Raw genomic sequence first — 22,796 nt, 5'->3', positions numbered from 1 at the left:
AGACAGTCTCTTCAATAAATGGTGCTGGGAAAATTGGACATCCACATGCAGAAGAATGAAACTAGACCACTCTCTTTCACCATACACAAAGATAAACTCAAAATGGATGAAAGATCTAAATGTGAGACAAGATTCCATCAAAATCCTAGAGGAGAACACAGGCAACACCCTTTTTGAACTCGGCCACAGTAACTTCTTGCAAGATACATCCACGAAGGCAAAAGAAACAAAAGCAAAAATGAACTATTGGGACTTCATCAAGATAAGAAGCTTTTGCACAGCAAACGATACAGTCAACAAAACTCAAAGACAACCTACAGAATGGGAGAAGATATTTGCAAATGACATATCAGATAAAGGGCTAGTATTCAAGATCTATAAAGAACTTATTAAACTCAACACCAAAGAAACAAACAATCCAATCATGAAATGGGCAAAAGACATGAAGAGAAATCTCACAGAGGAAGACATAGACATGGCCAACATGCACATGAGAAAATGCTCTGCATCACCTGCCATCAGGGAAATACAAATCAAAACCACAATGAGATACCACCTCACATCAGTGAGAATGGGGCAAATTAACAAGGCAGGAAGCAACAAATGTTGGAGAGGATGCGGAGAAAAGGGAACCCTCTTACGCTGTTGGTGGGAATGTGAACTGGTGCAGCCACTCTGGAAAACTGTGTGGAGGTTCCTCAAAGAGTCAAAAATAGACCTGCCCTATGACCCAGCAATTGCACTGCTGGGGATTTACCCCAAAGATACAGATGCAATGAAATTTAGGGACACCTGCACCCCGATGTTTATAGCAGCAATGTCCACAATAGCCAAACTGTGGAAGGAGCCTCAGTGTCCATCGAAAGATGAATGGATAAAGATGTGGTTTATGTATACAATGGAATATTCCTCAGCCATTAGAAATGACAAATACCCACCATTTGCTTCAACGTGGATGGAACTGGAGGGTATTATGCTGAGGGAAGTAAGTCAGTCGGAGAAAGACAAACATTATATGTTCTCATTCATTTGGGGAATATAAATAATAGTGAAAGGGATTATAAGGGAAGGGAGAAGAAATGTGTGGGAAATATCAGAAAGGGAGACAGACGTAAAGGCTCCTAACTCTGGGAAACGAACTAGGGGTGGTGGAAGGGGAGGAGGGCGGGGGGTGGGAGTGAATGGGTGACGGGCACTGGGGGTTATTCTGTATGTTGGTAAATTGAACGCCAATTAAAAAAAAATCCAAAAAATAAAAAAAATAAAGAATATTCTTACATCATAGGACATGTTCCATAAAAACCATATATTCCAAGAAACAAATCATCAAAATGGGAAATATACTTCATTATACAAATCTGTGGGTTTTAAGAATGTTTTGTGCATCAGTTTAAAGCATTTTGGTCTAAAAAACATACACGCAAAAGGTATTCAAAGAGTATTCAACGTGAAGAATTTTTCTGCAAGTGACCAACTGAGAGATCAAAATGTGTCACTTTCGTTTCAAAACCAAAAGCATGACCCAGAGAGTGAACTTATTGCCAAAGACCAGTGAACTGCACCTAAACTAACTTATTTTTTTATGATTCATTTATTTATTTGAAAGAGAGAGTATGTAGGGGGAGGGGCAGAGGGAGAGCAGGAGAGAGAATCTCAAGTACACTCCACCCTGAGCATGTGACCCCACTCGGACTCAACCCCAAGACCTTGAGATCATGATCTGAGCAGAAACAAGAGTGGGATCCTTACCGACAACCACTCAGGCACTTCATGCCCCTAAACTCACTTTTGACTAATCAGAAGAATTAGATCCTATTAAATATTTCACAAGTTACCAAATATTAACTTTGTCATTAAAAATGAAACAAATGAAAAAAAAATGAAACAGATGAACAATGGTTATTTATTTGGATCATGTTTTGATTGCTTGTTTTATATAAAAGGAAACTGGTAGAAGATAAGTGTCTTTCCCTGGACGTTAATTTTGTAATATTTCATATGATCTTAAGTCCTCACCATCCTAGTGAACTATAAATAAGTCTTTTGCCACCACCAACTTCATTCTAGAGAAATGTGGTTTTTGTATATAATAAATAGGTAAGTTTCAGGGAGCCTGGGTGGCTCAGTCAATTAAGCCTCCACCTCTTGATTCCAGCTCAGGTCTTGACCTCAGGGTCGTTTGATGGAGCCCTGTGTCATCTCCACACTGAGTGTGGAGCCTGCTTAAGATTCTCTCTCTCTCCCTCTGCCCCTCTGTCCTCACGTGGTCTAAATAAATAAATAAATAAATAAATAAATAAATAAATAAATTTCAAAAACCTACTTGAATAAATTATTTGAATATTTGCAAGCTATATTTGCAATATATTCTGAATATAGGAACACAGTGTTAGGAATTCAGTAATGTAGTGTTAGGAACACTAACTGGGCCCAGAGAGGTTGAAATACTTTTCCAAGGTCATACAGCTGGTAAGTAACCAAACTGGGATTCAAACTTCAGCAGGAGCTTGAGGTGGCTCCAGAGTTTGTGTCCTAATCTACTATCTTATTTACAAAGTTCTTTATATTATTCATTTTCATACTTTGATACGTATATCACAAATATTATTTTCTCGAGGTTTATTTGTTTTTGTTTTTTCTCCAGGTATATTTGCCTTTGAACATAATTCAAGTTTTTTATTTAATCATGTACATCAACCTACTAAAACTACTGCCAGGATTCATGACACATGCTTCCACTGATCCCATAGACCAAATATCTCATCGTCCTCACTTCATGTAGACTTTCTAATACTACGGTAATTTGTTTCTACTCCTATCTTTTTCTTGATATTTCTAGATCTTTCTAAATAAGATCAGTTCTTATTTCTCTGAAGGCACTGTCTTTCATGTTCAGATTAAGCTATCTGATCTGTGGTGTTTTTCTCTAAGGGTCATCTAGAATTCTTGTATTTCATTCTCTGAAAAACCTAAATTATACAGAAAAACCAGCCCTTGCACTGGAAGCTGTAAAAACCAAAGTCATGTTGCCAAGTTATAATCTCCTCCACTGTTCCCATGAATCTATTTCCGTGATATCTACTCTATGATGTATTCTTAAAAAATATATTTTCTCTACATATGCAAAGGTGTTGTCCCTGTTGGCATAAAGAGCATGCTAAGGATGTATGAATCATATATTCCTTTTCTTCTCTTTTTTCAGTTTTTATTTAAATTCCAGTTAGTTGACATATGGGTTACTACATGTTAGTTTCCAGTGTATAATATAGTGATTCGACATTCCATACATTACCCAGTGCAAATCACAAGTGCACCTTAATCCCCATCACCTGTTTAGTTTCCCATTCTGCCTATATTGTTCTTTTTCACTTTGAGTCAAGGTGCAGTTGTGGAGGCTTACATAGTTATTATAATACAATGAATCACATATTTCTGATCAGTCTGAACACAGAGCCCCCCCCCCCACAAAATAAAAAAGCAAAATAAAAATACAAGATTTTCTCAGGGCATCAAAGATTTATTAGTAGGCCCTTCTTGACAGGTTCTGTTGCCTTCAGGCAAATAGAGGGATTCACATTAAAAGATGTGACTAAATATAAATATGTGTTCATTAGCTGTGAAATTGAGTCATTGTGTTTTCATGGATTTCAGTAAGTTCTTAAAAGTTTGCTTTTAAAAAGACGAATATACATCATGGTATTTTGTTCAAAGTACTAACATTGTTCAAACATCCTTTGTAAAATTAATGATTGTTGCACACGTCTGTGTTCCTGCTGAAATATTTGAGGGAGGGAGAAAGGGCAGGGGTGTAAAGGAGGGAAGAGAGTCGGGCTTGTTTGTAATAATTGTTTTTTCAAGAGCGGTATCTGTGAGGTCCATTTAAAAATGGACACTGAATATAATTTCACAATGTAAAGTAATCAAGTTCAATACTTATTTCTTGGATTTGTTGAGTTCTTCCCATCCTGGATGTACTCATGCACTTCACAAACAAAGCCACCTTCTTCTATCCCCGTCAGAATCTGGTGGGAGTTTACCTTTCCCACTAACACCCATTTATGTGAATTGGATTCATTGAATTAAATCAACAGCAATCACAAGATTTAGAAATGGAAACACAGGGGCACCTGGGTGGCTTGGTGGTTGAGCATCTGCCTTCAGCCCAGGTTATGATCCCGGAGTCCCGGGATCGAGTCCCACATGGGGCTCCCTGCATGAAGCCTGCTTCTCCCTCTGCCTGTGTCTCTGCCTCTCTCTCTGTGTCTGTCATGAATAAATAAATAAAATCTTAAAAAAAAAAAAAAAGAAACATTGGAGACAGCAAGAGAATTAAAATGCATGAATGATGGGATGGAAGAGGAGGATAAATTAAAGAGAAATTTCACACTTGAATGAGGAAAAATAAACAACAATTTTTAAAAAAAAGAAGAAGAAGAAAAGAAAAAAGCAATCATGTGCTTCTGAATTTGCTTAGTAGTGGGACCTGTGTCAGGGTCCCAGTGTTTTTTTCAGGGCCCCAGGCCTTCCTCACTGATTTCACTCTGCACCTATAAGTTGATAAAGCTGCCGCTTCTTTAAACAATTGTCACTAATATATGGCATTTGTATTTATATATATTAAATGGTAAGCTATCAGTGCATCAGAGGTATTTAATGTATCCCATCATTTGATAGACCCGTCCCCAAATGACAACACTCCAGAAAACACGTTAGTGCTGTTTACGTTATAATTGGACAAAACAAACCTTTCCTTGCAACCACTGTGAAATAAATATGGAGACTTTATCTGTGAGTTTCTAAAGATTTTATTGTGAGGCAGATCTATTGTAGAAAATGTCACCTGAAACATATTTATATTTTTATCAATTTTTTAGCATTTCTTAGTTACGAATCCAAGTTTACTTTTCTTTATCCCTCACTATGAAACACACGGTATATCTCATCTTTAGGAATTTTAAGGGGCTTTAAATATTTCCCTTCCACAAGGGTTTAACTATAATATGGAAAGTATGAAGTAATTTCAAAACTAGCTTTCAAAACAATGACATTACTCAGGCAATTTGTATATTCCTAATCAGTTCAACAAATACATGTTAACTAGCTATTAAGTTTTGGACACAATTCATCTTGAAAGCAAAAATATATAAGAGTAAATCCTGTCCTATGCCTGTAAGTGGAGACAGGCATGTCAGGATGAAAATGCAAATAATATATAAATCATATTTAATTTCTGTTTAATATATAATTAAGCTTTATAAATCACTAAATAAAATATATTATAATTGGTAGCGAATATTAGTTACTAAGAAAATGTTTTGTGTCACACACGATGATAATACATCGTAATACATTATCTAATTTAATCTTGACAATTCAGAAAGTTAGAAAGTTTTATCTACCTGTTAACAATAATGACAATGAGACTTAAGCTCCTTGTTGACATTGTTGGGTTTAAGTGTTTGGCCCCTATAGTCAGAGCATCCGGGGATTCAAATCCCTTCTCTATAACCAGTTTTTGCTCCACGGTCTACATCTCCAAAGCAGGATTGGTAAGAGAAGTTGCCTCACACAGAAAAGTACAGGAATAAGGAAGTCATCACCAGCCATGTGCTTCACGCTGGGCTCCTCGTATAGCAAGGGCTGAACAGATACTAGGTGACCCCACTTCTTCAACAAAACCAATGGAAGTACCTGGGGCAGGTGCATCAGGCATGAATGAGAATTACTGCACAGAACCAAATCGCTACACAAAGCTTTGTGTTTCCTTCTCCTTAATGAGCTATCAGGTAGCTAGGAGTGGCTGATACATAGACAAGGACAAAGTAAATGAGGGAAGCAGTTATAATTCAGAAAATTCACAGATTGGGGACCAGGTTATGAGAGTAGAATGTGATTAGATTGTGATTTTCCATTGGTACCTTCCACCATTCAGATAACAGAACAGAACTAGTAACAGTAGATAGAATGTAGATAGCAGAGGGTCATAAAGAAAAAAAGGCTAATTCCATTTTGTTAACTTTTTGTTTTTCTGCCAGAATCAGTGTTTTCACTTTTTATTATCAGGAAAACTGCCTGTACTTTATTTTCTCTGTTGACTACAAACAGTTATTATGAGATCTATGATTCCTAACTTATGTTACAGCTTACCATGAACAAATAAAGACTCTAATCAGTTGTTGTGTGGTGTTTTTTCCCCATTAAAGCAATTGAAAGTGACCGTTTCATGGTCCATAATTGAAAAGGTAAAACAGAAACACACACTTCACTAAATGATGTCAAACAAATGTGGTATTGAAAAGATCAATTTAATTTTAATCTTCTAGATCACCAACTTTATGGTGGCAATATTCTGTTTGAGTCAAGAGTTACATGGAAGAGTGAATGATAGTTTTAGAGCCACAAACACCAGGGTTCATATCCAACCTCTCACAACAGCTGCTGTGTGCTCCTGGGCCAGTTGATTAACCTCTCTGATTTTCAATATTCTCATCTGTAACATGGAGATAATGCTTTACTGTGGTTTCTTAGAAAATTAAATGGATGTTTGGATTTTAGCATCCAAAATAGTGATTATCAAGTAGTTTTTACTTACTACATATTAGATTTTTTCCACCACATTCCAATAAATTAAGGTAAGATTGTTTTTATTATTCAAAAATATTTTTAGGGCATAAGAACAGGGGAAAACTACAGTATCACAGGGAAAAGTAATCAACTGATTTCTGTATATCCAGTCAAGTTTAATTACCATATATGTGTGTATGTGTCCACATATAGTGGGTGTATATGTGTATGTGGAGAGAAAGAGAGAGAAAGAAGCAGAGACCAGGAGAGAGAGAAGGAGGAGGAGAAAGAGAAGGGCGAAAAATTATTTTTATGTATTTTAAATGATTCAGGGGAAAAGGAAACTCAAATTTTAGACCACTATCAAAGTACAGTTACCATGAAATACACTCATCTATCAATATAAACTTTTAAAGGGATACAGTCATCACTATCATCTTATAATTGACTCTATGCCTTACTGCAATTGGGGTGTATAAATAACCCAGATAATCCATCATTCCCAGACTCTGTCTGGTTTTCAAGCCTTCCATAATCCTGGCTTCATTTTGCCCACCATCCCTCATGTCCACTCATCAGCAATACGTATTTTTAACTTCAATGGTTAAACCTTCATCATAGTTCCACAAAAGTGCTAGATTCTCTTTCTTCAGATATTCCATTCCCCTGGCCTAAAACGTTTCTAATCCCTACTGTTCACAAAATCTACTTTGCTGAAGAAATCCAGCTCACTGTGTCTACAAAGTCATTTTGCGTTACTTCCAACAGCAGTTTTTCAAATGTTGATCTACAATAAATTTTTCACTAACACAGAGGCAAATAAAAAATAAAAAAATTAAAAAATAAACCTTTTATGTTGGTCACTGAATATAAAGTCCTGAGTAGTAAGTTTCCAGTTTTCATCATTCTTCGTTATATTTGAATTTCCAAAATACATTTATATCTCAGGTTTTGTGGGACAAATGTAATTTCAAATATATTTGCTCTCTCCATAAGCTCTTGAGATAGCACTTAAACTACTTTTTCCAAAAAGTCCCTTACACCCAGTGATGAAATAAAAATAATTTATCAGAAGAAGGGTACTGATTTTTGGCTTTGTAATATATGGCCATATACACAATGAAATACTTAAAAATAGATAGAACTTGCATAATTTGCATAGTTTGCCAACGTCTTTAGGATCTTTTATACTGTCTCCCTTACATATTGACATTGTACTGTTTAGGAATCATATCTAGGCTGGTGCAGAACACTCAGTAGTTGCTTGCTGATGAGCTGGGATGCTCCTTCCATCTGGAAAACAAAATGAGATCTCTATCAGAGCAAAGCTTCATAAAGACAATGACTTGATGCACAGAGTTAATAACATGGATCATTCTGATAATATCCAGCTAAAGTAGCAAAATAGCAAATGATGAAATATCCATTTCTGGTTGAAATAGTTCCCAAAGATGATGAGTTATTGATCCTCTCTATGAATGTTGAAAGCAGTGCTTACTTGGGCAGACTTAGGAGCACTTGCTCCCTTCTGCACTAAGAAGGGACCCTTTTAGTTTCTCTAACCCTCACAACCAAATAGATAATACACTATACTCCTTGCAAAAAAAAAAAAAAAAAAAAAAAGAATTCTCCTGCTTTGAAGAGTACATCAGAAATCTTTCTTTTCTGTTTCAAAAATTGTAAAGATAGAGCCTAGAAAACTGCTACAGAGGTGAAATACCAAGACCTCTCTCTGTTTATGAGGGAAAAGACCAAGTGTATAATCCTCTTGCCTTGCCCTGGGCCAAACATGTTTAATGTGCTGAAAAGGAAGGAATTTTCTCCTTCTTCTTACATAAAATGTAAGCCTTTGTACATGTGCCCTATTTAATTTCCCCTTGGGTTAGAGCTGCCTGCACAGTCAATGTGACCATTTTCACTCAACTGCCTCCCTTTATTTATATACTTTTCAAAAGGCCAAACCAATTTGTGCATCATGTTGAAGTCCAATGCAGCGTTCATTCTTTATATAATTATAGAAAGTTGCTTATTGTTTCCTCTACATCAACAGTATATTTATCTTAATAACAACTCCCTAAGTTCCCAAGAAATCCTTGTCTTTATTCAAAAGCAAACTATGTTGGATTGACCTGAGGCCAGGACGTGAAAGAAAGATCCTTCTACAGAAAATATTTTGGGAAAGCAGCTTGGAAATCTTTGTATCAGTGATGTATCTGTGATGACTTTTTCTGTTTAGGATCTATAGAAATGCTTGTCGTTTATTTACATTAAGAAAATGATTACTGGACTGCAAAAAAAGCTGAAATCTTGTTTATTAAGTTCATGTTTCATATAAATATTAAAATTTATACTGTTTCCTTATGAATTTTAATAAGAGCTTTATGATTAATATAACAAGGATAGAAGTTAAGTTGTAAACAATATTAATCAATTAAGTTGTAAACAATATTAATCAATTAAATTGAAGCAATTTATTATGAAAATTTTAATGACCTCTTTTTTCCTGTTGGAGAAAACAAAAACTTTGTGAAGTTCTATACCAAGAGAAACAAGCTGTTCCGTGTCTTGTCTGATGTATGAAGAAGATTCACATGAAATAATTGTTCCCAAAAGACCCAAGAAAAGCACATAGTTTTTAAACTTGGAGGCAAAGCTTGAAATACATGACTCATGGCATTCAATGTTTGAATTTCACCCTACTGTTACCTGAGTTTTTAAAGAAATGACAATTCCAGTGGGTTGAAGGGATAACTTCTTTTGAAATTATCAATAAACCATGAATGGTGAGATTGTCCCAAAATTTAACCAGGCAGCAAGCAGTGATAAAATATGAGGTTTTGTCTCAATTGGACGCAAATGATAAAGAAGCAAAAGTGGTGAACTTCAAGAGGTATTCCAAGGCTTACAAGATAAATCTGCTTCAGGAAGCAAAAGAAGGAAACTTCTAATTCTTTTCTCCTACAATTTTAAGAATATATGGAGAATAAAATAAATAAATTCCACTCTCTCAAAATCAAATTAGCATCTACTTCCTTCATATCTACAATATGCACAGACTATCTAAAACAAAGGGAGCAAAATGATTAGTTGGAAGATGAGTAAACTTCCTAATATATACAGGGCCCCTTTATCCTCACCCAAAAATGAGGAAGTTGAACCTTGATTGGTCTTTTCCCCAAAAGAAAATAAATGGAGCTGGGTGTTCAAAAGTATTAGAGGGAAAATGGAAGTCAGAAATTGTATAGGTTCCCCCCCCCCCTTTCTTCTGTCTTCTTTAGCGTAGAGGGCAATAGTTGTCCAAAATTCTCATTGCCCCTCCTGATTGACAACCAAGGTTAAAAGTGGAATAAAACCATTACCAATATATTACCCCAGAGTGTGAAATTGACAGCATTTACTAGTACTGACATTTTTCAGTTACCTGGATAAAATATATATGTTATTGAATTGTATTTGAGTACCTCTGCAACAAAAGAAAAATGTTGCTAATGTAACAGAATACAAATATTTTACTAATGTTATAGAACACAAACTAATGTTTAAGTTGTTTACATTGGAATTAATTTTCTTATAAAGCCCTAACTGTATGAAAATAGGCTTAGAAAGAAAGAGCCAACAAATTATACACAAGTATAATGAAAATCAACAAAGAAGTTAAATTAAAAACCTATTTATAAAGGAAGAGAAACTATGTCTTATGGCCAATGTATTATTGTTCCCTATAGTGTACAGGGGACAGTGTTTCATTTTATCACTAAACCACAAACCAAAATATTCCTCTGAGTTTTTCTGAGATGCAAGGAACATCTCTTGAAGATTTTATTAAAAACAAGTCCAGGCAAAAACCTATTCTAATACATACTTCATGCCGCTGGCCCAGGAGGTCACTGAGTTTTTTTCAAAACACTTTTGAAACAGGAATTCAAAAACAGTCTGCTGGAAGCCAAGAAAAATCTTGAGTTTCTCATATGGTTTAATAGCTAGAGTTGCTGTGTTCAAAAATTAAATGAATTCAGTGATACATAAAATTTCTACCATTTGCCTTGCTTTATAAGGTCACGGGGTCAAAAGTAGCCAAGATTCAAGAAATCTACTTTATTTTAGTATTTAGTTATTTTTAATTTTTTGAGTACAGTTGAGCATTTAGTTATTTTTAATTTTTTATTTGAGTGTAGTCGACACACAACGTTATATTAGTTTCAGGTGCACAACACAGTGATTCAACACCTCTATATATTATGCTGCAGTCACAAGTACACCTACCATTTGTCAAGCTACAATGCTATTACAATATCAGTGACTATGTTCCCTCTGTACCTTTTATTCCCATGACTTATTCATTCCATATTTGAAAGCCTGTTTCTCAATCCCCTTCACCCATTTCACCCATCATCCTACCCCTCTTCCCTCTGGCAACCATCAGTTTCTTCTCTGTATTTATAGGTCTGATTTTGGTTTTTGTATGTTTATTTCTTTGTTTTGTTTTTTTAGATTCCGTGAATCAGTAAAATCACATGGTATTTGACTTTCTCAGCCTGACTTCGTGAAATCTATTTTTTTTAATGTGTCTGATCCTTAGAATGCAGACTTGGATGTGCCCATCAGGAAACTCCATGAAGTAACATGTATGATGTTGGAATCAAATAGTTTATTCTCCCTTCATGTAAGTAGATAATCTCTTTTTAGCATGTATTTTTGGTATGTATCAAATATCACATACTTTTAAAAAATTAAGAGTAAATAAATTACATTCTATTTCCCCTTCCTTCATGTAGGGAAATGTTGCAGATACTTCATACCCTCAAGAAGGGACCCCAAGCCAAATAGTGAAGTAAATGAAAAGAAAACCATAAAACTCCTAGAAAAACCTATGGGAGTAAATCTTCTGGACATTAGTCTGGGAAGTGACTTCTTGGATATGACACCAGAACCACAGGCAACAAAAGCAAAAATAGATAAGTGAAACTACATCAAAGTAAAGATCTTCTGCACAGCAAAGGAAACAATCAACCAAATGAAAAGGCAACCTATGGAACGGGAGAAAATATTTGCAAACCATATATATAATAAAGAGTTAATATTCTGGGGGCACCTGAGTGACTCAGTCATTAAAGCAGTGAACTCTTGACTTTGGCTCAGGTCATGATCCCAGGGTCCTGGGATTAAGCCCCACATCAGGCTCCATGCTCAGTGGGGAGTCTGCCTGAGGATTCTCTCTCCCCCTCCTTCCTTTCCCCCACTCTCTTTCTCACTCTCTCTAAAATAAACAAATAAATCTTCAGAAAAAAAAAGAGTTAATATCCAAAATATAAGGAATTCATACAACTTAATAGCAATCATCATCATCATCATCATCATCATCATCATCATCATCCTATTATAAAGTGGTCAAAGGAAATGAATAGACATCTCTCCAAAGACATATAAATGGCAGGAGGTATATGAAAAGATACCCAGTATCACTAATCATCATCACAAATCAAAACCACAGCAAGACATTACCTCAAACTTGTTAGGATGGCTATTATAAAACAAAACAAAACAAAACAAAACAAAACACCACAAAAGATAGTAAGTATTGGCAAGGGCATGGAGAAAAAGAAACCCGAAACCCCTGTACACTCCTGCCAGGAATGTAAACTCATGCTACTACTATGAAAAATAGTATGGAGGTTCCCCAAAAAATTAAAAATAGAACTACCATGTGATCTAGTAATTCCACGTCTGCAGTTACCTCCAAAGGAATTGAAACCAGAATCTTGAACAGATGTCTATAACCCCATGTTTATTGCAGCAGAGTCCATAACAGTCACCACATGAAAGCAATGTAAATGCCTACCAATGGACGAATGGATAAATAAGTTGTGGTACTGTCATGTGACAGAATATTATTCAGTTTTTTTTAAAAAAAGGAAATTCTGTTTTTTGTGACACATGGATGAACCTGAAGGACTTTATGGAAGAGCAATAAGCCAGACACAGAAGGACAAATGCTATATGATATCACGTCAGGAGGAATCTAGTCATAGAGAAGCAAAGTAGAATGGTGGTTGTCGGGGGCTAGAGAAAGATGGAAATGGAGAGATAATAGAGTACAAAATTTTACTTATGCAACATAAATAGTCCTAGTGATCTACTGTGCAACAATACTGTATTATATAGTTTAAAAATTGCTGGAGGATAGATCTTGTGCTAAGTGTTAATAATAATAATAATAATTAAATAAGAGGATGGGAGGAAACTTTTAAAGGTGATGGATATGTTAATGGTAGAGACTGCAGTGATGGTTTTATAGGCATGCACTTATCCCAAAACTTACTAAGTTATATACATTAAATATGCATGCCTTTTTGTATGTCAATCAAATCTCAATAAAGTGGTTTTTAAAAATAACAACTACACAAGCCTCTATTTAAGATCATAACATTGTATATAACCCCTAATGTAATATTGTATTTTTACTTATTTTTAGTGTATATGCCCCCTAATATAATATTGTATTTTTACTTATCTTTATTGGAAGGAACAATTAGTGGTCAAGTTCAAGAGGGGGTTGAGAGAAACAGCTGTGGGTACTGAGGGCATGCAGGGAACACAGTGGAAAAATTTTAATCCTCCCAGGTCTCTTTCAACATAGGTATATAACCCTGCTAAGTACCAATATTCATTGCTTCCATTGTATTTGTTTTTAGTTGTATTTTTATCTTTAACTCTTTTCTATAATAGACTATCACAATCTAGGCAGAAATTCTAGATTTCTTATTGGATTCTATTTTTACAGTACACTGTAGTTAAATTAATAAAGTAATAATTTCATTCTAAACACATTTTTAAATAACCTTGATGGAAACTAATTATTTTTCCCAAAATAATATTCTTATAAAACTGAGATGCATCTTATCCATGTCCTAAGCATTAGAAAATCATGATAGTAGTTAGTCACCTGGTAAAAACAAAACAAGAGTAGTGTTGTAGAAACTAGATTGTAAGGGCTCGATGAAAATGTAGACAGCAAGGGGGTGCCTGGCTGCCTCAGTCAGTAGGGCATGCGATTCTTGATCTCAGGGTTGTAGGTTCAGGCCTATGTAAAAACATAAATATATAAAATGTGGGTAGTGAGGAAGTAGGAGCAGTAAGTAGATATTTATGTTAAGATGTCTGGCAGAGAAGGAAGGGGAAGAAGCAGGGACTTAAAGGATCGAATGGGAATGGCTTTTAGAAGAGAGAAGTATAGGGGCACCTGGATGGCTCAGTAGGATAAGCACCCAACTCTTGATTTCAGCTTGTGTCGTGATCTCAGGGTCAAAACATTGAGCCCTGCATTAAGCCCCACCTTGGGATCCACAGTGGGCGTGGAGCCTGCTTAAGATTCTCTCTCTCCCTCTCCCTCTACCCTCCCTCACTCTATCAAAAAAAAATGTAAATAAATAAATAATATAAAAGAGGAGTATGTTCATTAGACAAAAGGGGAAAAAAAGACTGAAGGATAGATCCTTTGGAGGAATGTCTCATTAGATGTAGAAAGTGATAAGAGCAGGAACAGGAACTGAGATGAAGAAATCCACGTCAGGTGAGCTTCATTCCTCAGGAAAGCTTTAAGTAACACTATCTGCTAAGAGTAAGAGCGGTGGGGAAAGGGAATGAATCTTCAGAAAATTGAGGGAGTGGAGATTAGCAACAGATGTCCTTAAGAGTCCTCTCGGGAGTCTCACTAGCTCAACTGCGTGTTGACTGCCAGCTCTGTTAAATAGGGAGCTGATTGAAGTAGACAGTAGGAACCTTTTTATAGTCTAGGAAAATAGTGTGCCAAGCAAATTAATAGAAGTCTAGGCATGAAAACTCAAACTTGTGAAACTGTGCTCAAACAGACGGCGCAGTAGACAATTATGCTCACTTCAGTTGATTCTTATGTGTTTGAAAGCTCATGCAGGTTACTCAAAATCCTAAGAGATGTAGGTATAGTTCTATTTCCCCGTTTCTATCAAGAAAAAGACTACACTTCTTCCATGTCTGACAGCTCCCACATACCACAATACAGCACTGTCTCCTACCAAACACACACACACACACGTGCACACATATACACACACACTGATATTTATTATATCTTGGCTTTTGTTTGATAAATTTAAATGGTACAGTCTGGTGAGTTATGGCTGAATGCATGTGTATCTATTCAGGACAACCTATTTTGTGACATCCTCAAAGCTGAGCCAGGGACGGTATTTATGAATGTCATAGATATTAGAATGAATAATATCTAACTAAAATTATAAAATGGCAGGATAGTTAGGCATAAATATACTACTAGGGATCCCTGGGTGGCGCAGCGGTTTGGCGCCTGCCTTTGGCCCAGGGCGCGATCCTGGAGACCCGGGATCGAATCCCACGTCAGGCTCCTGGTGCATGGAGCCTGCTTCTCCCTCTGCTTATGTCTCTGTCTCTCTCTCTCTCTCTCTCTATGTGACTATCATAAATAAATAAAAATTAAAAAAAATAAAATAAATAAATATACTACTAGTGGAATGCAGAAATATGATTCAATGTAATCACAGTTAATTTCAAAAGTAGTCACATAAAAAAAGACTTTTTTAGAACAATATGATGAAAGACGGCCACAAATACAGAAAAAAAAAAAACCCACAAAAACAAAAAAAAAACCCAACTTGGGTGGAGAGATTCAAAGTAGATGTGAAACAAACATTACACTTCCTATTATTATAGGAGACACAGCTCTTCTTCAGACACTGGGATAAAAAAGGGGGTAGTGGAGTTCCTTTATGGTATCAGCTTAGCTCATTATGACCCTGTAACTTACCTCCTCAAAAAAATAAAAGGGAAGCAACTAGGGAATCATGTTTAAAGTACATAGCCTACCACACTTATGTCCACACTTTAGGCACTTGACCCAAGCTTCTTTCTCCTGCATTTTTCTCTCCTAAAAATCTAGACTTTAAAAAATAAAGAATTCTAGTTCAAGGAACCTATTTTTTTCTTTTTATCTTTTAAGCATGCATAAGCAAATGTATGCCAGGCATTTTTCACAAACCATATAGGCCAAGAAAAAGAAATAGTCAGCTTAGGGTGCCTGGGTGGCTCAGTTGGTTAAGCATCAATGATTCTACAAACACATGGCTACACCATAAGAAGATTCCACTTGAGATCACTGAAAGATCCAGTTTGACATTCTGAATGTACATGCATACACACATACACACACAACCACTCTAAGTATAAATCTCTGCATGTAGAGATATGAAAAGAATGGGTCACTCAAATGTTTTGAAGGGTGAATCTGATTTCTCGGTGATATGATCACGGTTTATTGCTTCCACTGAATGTCAAATTGTAGAGACGCAGGCTCAGCAGGCTTAAACATCGAGATAGGCTTCAAATGAATTTCTTGACATCTTTCTCCTTGGAGGGCATTAAGAGGACTGATAAGTACTTTTGAAGAAGTGTTCAAAGCTTATGAATAATCAGGGAAGTAGATAAAGGAGGGTTGAGATAATACAAGAGTGTGTTTAAAAATATTTTTGCCATAATTCCTTTATAGAACTTTCATCTATGAAGTTATTAATAGTAGACCTCCCTTATCCACAGTTTTGTTTTCCGTGGTTTCAGTTACCCACTGTCAACCACGGTGTGGAAGCACATGATCCTCCTTGTAACATATCATCAGAAGGTCAAGAGTAGCCTAATACAATGTCATGATGCCGATGTTATCACCTCACTTTATCTCATCACATAGGCACCTTATCATCTCATAGCATCACAAGAAGAGTAAGTACAGCACAATAAGAAAAAGAGACCATATTCACATAATTTTTATTACAATATATTGTTATCATTGTTCTTTTATTGCTGTCAATTGCTGACTCCACCTAATTTATAAATGAAACTGATCATAGGTATGTATGAAAAATCACAGTATAGTGGTACCTGGTGGCTCAGCAGTTGAGTGCCTTCCTTTGGCTCAGGTTGTGATCCTGGGGTCCTGAGATCAAGTTCCACATCGGGCTCCCCACAGGGAACCTGCTTCTCCCTCTGCCTGTGTCTCTGCCTCTCTCTGTGTCTCTCATGAATAAATAAATAAAATCTTTAAAACAAAAAAAAGAAAGAAAGAGAAAGAAAGAAAGAAAGAAAGAAAGAAAGAAAGAAAGAAAGAAAGAAAGAAAGAAAGAAAAAGAAAAGCCATAGGACACATAGGGTTTGGTACTATCCCTGGTTTCAGGCCCTGACTAAGGGTCTTAAGACATCTCCCCCACAGAGTAGAGGGGACTGTTGTAACTTACTATGAAAATTTGGAAAAGTTTAGAATCAGAACTTGGCTACTTCTTGTATGACAGTCTTTTTGTCTTACAATATTAATAAATGAAAAGTAATAACAAGTAGCATCTACTGAGAACTTTAATATAAGACTGAGATCAAGTAACTTGCCCGCACTCACTAGCAATTGACAAAAATTGAGATTTGAAGCCACAAATCAGTGGTCAGTCTGATCACAAAGCTCATGCTCTTCTAACCACTGTGCTATATGGCCATTCTCCATCTTCATGCCTCTGAACAATTAGAATTCATCTTGATAAAAACACATACCACTTGAACCCTATGTACAGTAGAGTTCCACAAACTTCTACTTCAGTGAACTTAACAAAGTGTAACCAGTCAGTTTACCCATACTGTGTTCTATTCAGGATTCATGGCATTCACTTTGGTATCTTAGCTTTGTTTACTCTCTGCTTTTCTTACTGAAACTGCTTCTCATCTTCCGACAGTTTTCAGGAACAGTAAAATCTGTTTTTCTGAGGTCATTCTATAAGGAAACAATTGGGAGTTAAAGATATAGAAAGATGTATTTAAGTCACAAATATTTTCCATCCTGTCTCTTCTGCCTTCAAAGACCGAATCCAGCCTTATAGAGATTTTTACCATTTGGGAAAAGAAAAAAAAAAAAACAACATTCTGACACAGTGCATGCCAAAAGAAATATTCTTCTAAAATATCCATTCTCCTCTTTTAAATGTTACTTTCAAATGCCAGCCCATAATTTCCAAGCAGCATAAACTATTGTAAAAATCAAAGGAAATTTAGTGTTTTTCATCTGAACAATACATTCTATGTGCAATCTTAGTGCTTCAGTTTTGGGTGTAGAGAGTTGGATATTTTTCATATTTCTCCCCTGTAATTCGATACCACATGTCTAACAGCATGGATATTCTCTTTTTTTGGATAGAGAGACAAGATGTGAGGGTGACAATGGTTGTAGTGACAGAGACTATGTGCAATTCAGAACACTGTGCATAATTCATAGAATTCCATTTTTACTTTGTAAGTGTGCCACAAAATTCTAATTGGGTACTCATTAGCCTGGGAGAGGGGAAAAAAGAAAAAAATGCTTCAAGATATATTTTTAATTTTCACAGCATTCCATTTCAGATCTCTTGAATCTACAACAATATCTACTTTATTTGTTGATACAGATCCTATAAAATGCTTCCATTCAGTCAATTGCTGTGGTTGACTTTGACACTGATTTGACTTTGGGCCTAACTTCCACTTCTCTTTCTTGATGTCCACGATAAAACTCTAAAGCATTTGCCCTATTCGGAGAGCTGGCAGGTCATTTTTCAATATCATTTCATGCAGCTGAGTGTTAAAGAAGTCTTTCACTCCGAGAATGGTGTTGCTTATTTAAACTACTGAAAAAACCTTAAGGACCCATGTGTTCCAAATAACAATAATACAAATAGTAAACATCATGGAGAACAAACAAAAAAAATTATGGAAATTAATGAGTCATTCTTTATTCCCTCTCCCCAATGTGAGACACAAATAAGCAAAGGCAAACAACTTAGACAAATGAGCGGATGGAGATTGGAAGGGTTGAAGTGGACAGGTGGAAATGACAGATGCTCTGGGGGTGAGGAGGAGACCTGGGGACAAATGATAAAATCTGATCCAGACAATTGGAAGAAAATGATGGCTCCGTTTAGACAAAGGCTCTAGCTAAAGAGGAGCAGCACACAGGGACCCCAAGAAACAGGTGAAGGCCTCATCTAGAAAGTAAGGCTGGTGTTATTTGTGCCAGTGAGAAGAGGAGACAAGACATGTAAGCTGGCCAGGGCTGGATGACGCCGAGGAAAAGTCTTGTTAGGATGACATGACTGGCAAGCAGTAAGTTGGATGAGAACTACCACTTCCCTGAGGGAGATAGATGAAGGTAAGGACAGCAGGAGGAAGCATTCTGCTCCCAACTGACATAAAGATTGTCTGTTTGTTGAGGCTCACTTCTGGAGTCTAGATCCCCTTCCAAGGAGGGGAGGCTTCTTTCTCTATGAGGTTGTGTTACCCTGGCCCTAAGTATAGTTATAGCGGTAAAAATAGAACTTGTGTAGCTCAGGCAATAAATATATAGGTTTCTTGGAAGCCATAGGGATTCCCTGAATGCCACATGTGTTCTTGAGGAAAGCCAGAAAAAGCGAGTTTAGTCACTTGAGAGCTAGAGATCATAAAGGACACACTGAAAGGAGATAGAAGTTGTGAGATGCCCCAGGTCATCTCTGCATACCTCCACCCACATGCACACAGTTTAAACACACTGTTCTGGAAACAACGGAGGAATTTTGAATTTTGCTGCTCAAAATAATCTTGTTATCAATTTAGGTATGTACTCTTCCTCCCAGCCTAGGACTCATGAGGAATTGCAGCATTACTAGTTTCTCCTCCTACACAGAATCTAACATCTTCTACTGACTCAAAGTAAGTACCTAAGTTCTCTATATATTACACACAGAGAAGCCCTGTCAGTTTTTTTTTTCTATGGTTCCCAAACCTCTGGGTTGCATACCCAGTTCCTTTACAGTATTCAAGGGCGGTGCACCTACATGGCTCAGTGGGCTAAGTGTCTGACTCTTGATTTCAACTCAGGTCATGATCTCAGGATCTTGATCTCAGGGACATGAGTTCAAGTCCCATGTTGTGCTCTGCACTGGGCATGGAGCCTACATAAAATAAAATAAAATAAAATAAAATAAAATAAAATAAAATAGGTTCAAGAGGCATCTTAGTCTAGTTTGGTCCTCTCTTGATGCAGCTTGTGAAACATGCCATAAGCAAAAAAGATGAGTTATTATGCGGGCTTCTCTAAAAGCCAAAGGGTCAAGGTATGTTGGTGGCCTGACTGTCACATTTTCAATGGGATGCTCACTCCCAGTCTAATGTCCAATGGAGAGACTACACCTGACTTGCTCTGAGCTTTTTGATCTGAAGATCTTCCAACTTGCTCACTATCAATAAATAGAGGCAACAGGTGGAGCTGAAGGTGGAAAGGGTTATTAACGAAATTTTCCAGGGATCTTGGGGTTAAATAATTTATAAACCTACAGGGTTTCAGAGGAATTAGGTAGCAGTGATTTGTCTGTAAAGGCTAGAGGACTGGGTGTTAAGTTGCAGCTCCTTGAGTATGAGATGACACAGGAACCCGATGGTTAACGGTCTCTGTCACAATCTAGATACATTGTAGGAAGGACAAATAGACTAAAGCAGACTTTTCAACAATAAGAAAAGAAGCCAAGACAATGGGATAGTGATACACAGTTCTGAACTGTTCAGAACTATTAATCTAGAAACATAGACTAACATAAACTTTCACCTGAAACGGAAGTGAAATTATGACATTTCAGAAAAACAAAAACCAAGGATTCACCACCAACAGAGCTTCAGTAAAGAACTTCTGGAAAGAAACTGAACAAAAAAGGAAAAAAAATACAGTGAAAGAAGTAATGGCGATCAAAGGAAATCATAAACGTGTGGGTGAAACTAAGCAAATGATAAGTGCAGGAAGCAACAGCATTAATAAGAATCTGGAAGGTAAAAACCAAGATTGTTCTGATGGAACTAAAATACTGGAAAATAATACTATGTAAATTGGAAGAAAGTAATGGAAGTCAGAGCATAGTGAATTGTTCAGAAGCAGCATAGAGATATTCATTAACTTCAGATCTTGTTAAATATGCGCGTGTTAAGTCAAAGTTTAAGGGTGATCGCTAAAGAAAAGAATCGAGGTGTAATGTCCTAATCACTATGGGAAAACATATAATGTAAAAATATCTCAAACATTTCAAAAGAAAGCTTTGTTTAAAAAAAGAAGAAGAAGGAGGAGGAGGAGGAGTAGAAAAATCAGGACAAACGAAAAGCTAGAAGCTATTAGAAATAAGGGCAAGTTGGGACGCCTGGGTGGCTCAGTGGTTGAGCATCTGCCTTTGGCTCAGGGCATGATCCCAGGGTCCTGGGATTGAGTCTTGCATCATGCTTCCCGCAGAGAGCCTGCTTCTCCCTCTGCTTGTGTCTCTGCCTTTCTCTCTGTGTCTCTCATAAATAAATGAAATCTTTCTAAAAAAAATAGAAATAAGGCAAGTATATTCACAAATTCAATAAATACAAAGTAATTCAATTTATCTTTTAAAAAATAGATATTCTAAGATTGTGTTAGAATATTCCAGCTCTATTGTTTAAAGGATCTAAAACATAAAGACCCAGAAATATATTAAAAATGAAAGTTTGTGAGAATTAAGTATTGCTTTATTACTATCGAATAAAATAAACTTAAAGGTTAAACAGAGAAAAACATGCTAAAGATAAGGGGGGACACAATATAATAAGTAAGTAGTTAAATATACCAGGAAGGCATAATACAATAATCTTAAATTACTTTACACCTAATAACACAGATTTAGGAGGACAAAAGGCAAAAAATGAAAGAATTACAAGAAGAAACTAATGAAGCTATGCTGAAGTGAGGAAATTGAATGTACTTGCATGCAGAAAATTTTAAAGCATCCTTCTTAATCGATAAATCAACAAACAAAATAAATGTGTGAGTTTATAGAAAATTGAGCCAATAGGATAAAAATATGACCATGTATCATAAGCACGTACAAAGCAGCATTCAAAAATTGGAGAACAAAAAAAAAAAAAAAAAAAATTGGAGAACAGGAACAAATGAGACATTTATGCTAATTAACAACACAGTGGGGTAAACAATCAAGCCTTAATCAGTCAAAGACTTCCACTTCAGGAAGCTGAGTTTGCCACTTACCCCAAGTTTTTTGTTTGTTTATCACGGTGGCCTTGAAAAGCATTAAAATAGAACTCACAAGCATACTACTGACAGGAAGGACTGTAGGACAGATAAACACATGCAGCATAATACCATTCACAGTGAAAATATAAAGACCTGCATTTTAAGTTTTGAAATTCAAGATGCCCACCTTGGGGCACCTGGGTGGCTCAGTTAAGTGTCCATCTCTTGATGTTGGCTTGTGTCATGATCTCAGTGTGCTGGGATAGAGGCCCCCCAGTTGGCCTCTGAGCTCAGGCAGAGTCTGCTAGAGATTATCTCCCTCTCCCTCATCCTCTGCTCCTCCCCTGCTCTCTCTCTCTCTCTCTCTCTCACACACACACTCTCTCTTTCTAAAATAAAAAAAATAAAAATAAAGATGCCCACCTCTTAGAGGTAGTAGATAAGGAGTAGGAGGTGGCTATGGAAACATTTCTTATAATGTTTCATTTCTTGGAGGTGCTACACAAGTATTCATTATATCATTCTTTTTGCCTTTTTGGATGCCTGGAAATTTTACAATCAAAAATAATATAACAAAAAATAACAAAAATAATAATAATACAACAAATAAATAAATACATATTTCTAACAGTGATCTAGAATAGAACTCATAACTTTCTTATAAGAAAGATAAATGGTTCAGCCTCTCAAAAACAAAAAGAAAGCAATGGAAGATAATTTTATGTGTGCAGATAGAGATACATTTTGAAAGGTGAACAAAATAATATGAAAGTAAAATCGGAGATGACCAACCATTGCAGAGCATTATGTCTTACTTACAGACATCCACCATCATGTTCTTCCCCAAACTGTAGTGTGCCACGTGTTAATGGGAATTCTCGGTGAAAGTTTAGGAAACATTACAAATTATATCTCCTCCTGGAAAATCACAAGACACATTATTACATGAAATGGCTCTAAGAAACTAGCTGTAAAATAAGGCTGCTTAATTTTGTTGAACTTCATTTCCCAAACTGATTTGATCATAAAATCCTTGTTCTAAGGAATACCTATTAGCAAATTTTCAGGATGCTAATGTTCCATTGAAGAAATTTAGGAAATGCTGCCCTAAACGTCTATTTCCTAGAGTCATAACTAAATGGGAAAT

The 22,796-nt window shown here is 36.3% G+C and overlaps 1 long non-coding RNA gene across 2 annotated transcripts in view; it reads right to left on the bottom strand.

Moving 5' to 3' along the window:
- Positions 1-6,286: 6,286 nt before the first annotated feature.
- LOC112654727 (uncharacterized) overlaps positions 6,287-22,796 on the bottom strand; it is a 50,581-nt gene continuing 34,071 nt past the window's right edge. For both annotated transcript variants that reach the window (XR_004804960.2, XR_003133302.3), the window contains exons 4-5: positions 22,469-22,567; positions 6,287-7,857 (exon numbers count right to left, since the gene is read on the bottom strand). This is a non-coding gene — a long non-coding RNA (uncharacterized LOC112654727). The remainder of the gene's footprint in view (positions 7,858-22,468; positions 22,568-22,796) is intronic.

This window comes from Canis lupus, chromosome 15 (genome assembly GCF_003254725.2).
Source record: "Canis lupus dingo isolate Sandy chromosome 15, ASM325472v2, whole genome shotgun sequence".
NCBI classification, from domain to species: Eukaryota; Metazoa; Chordata; class Mammalia; order Carnivora; family Canidae; genus Canis; species Canis lupus.
This window is presented reverse-complemented; position numbering and strand designations above follow the sequence as displayed.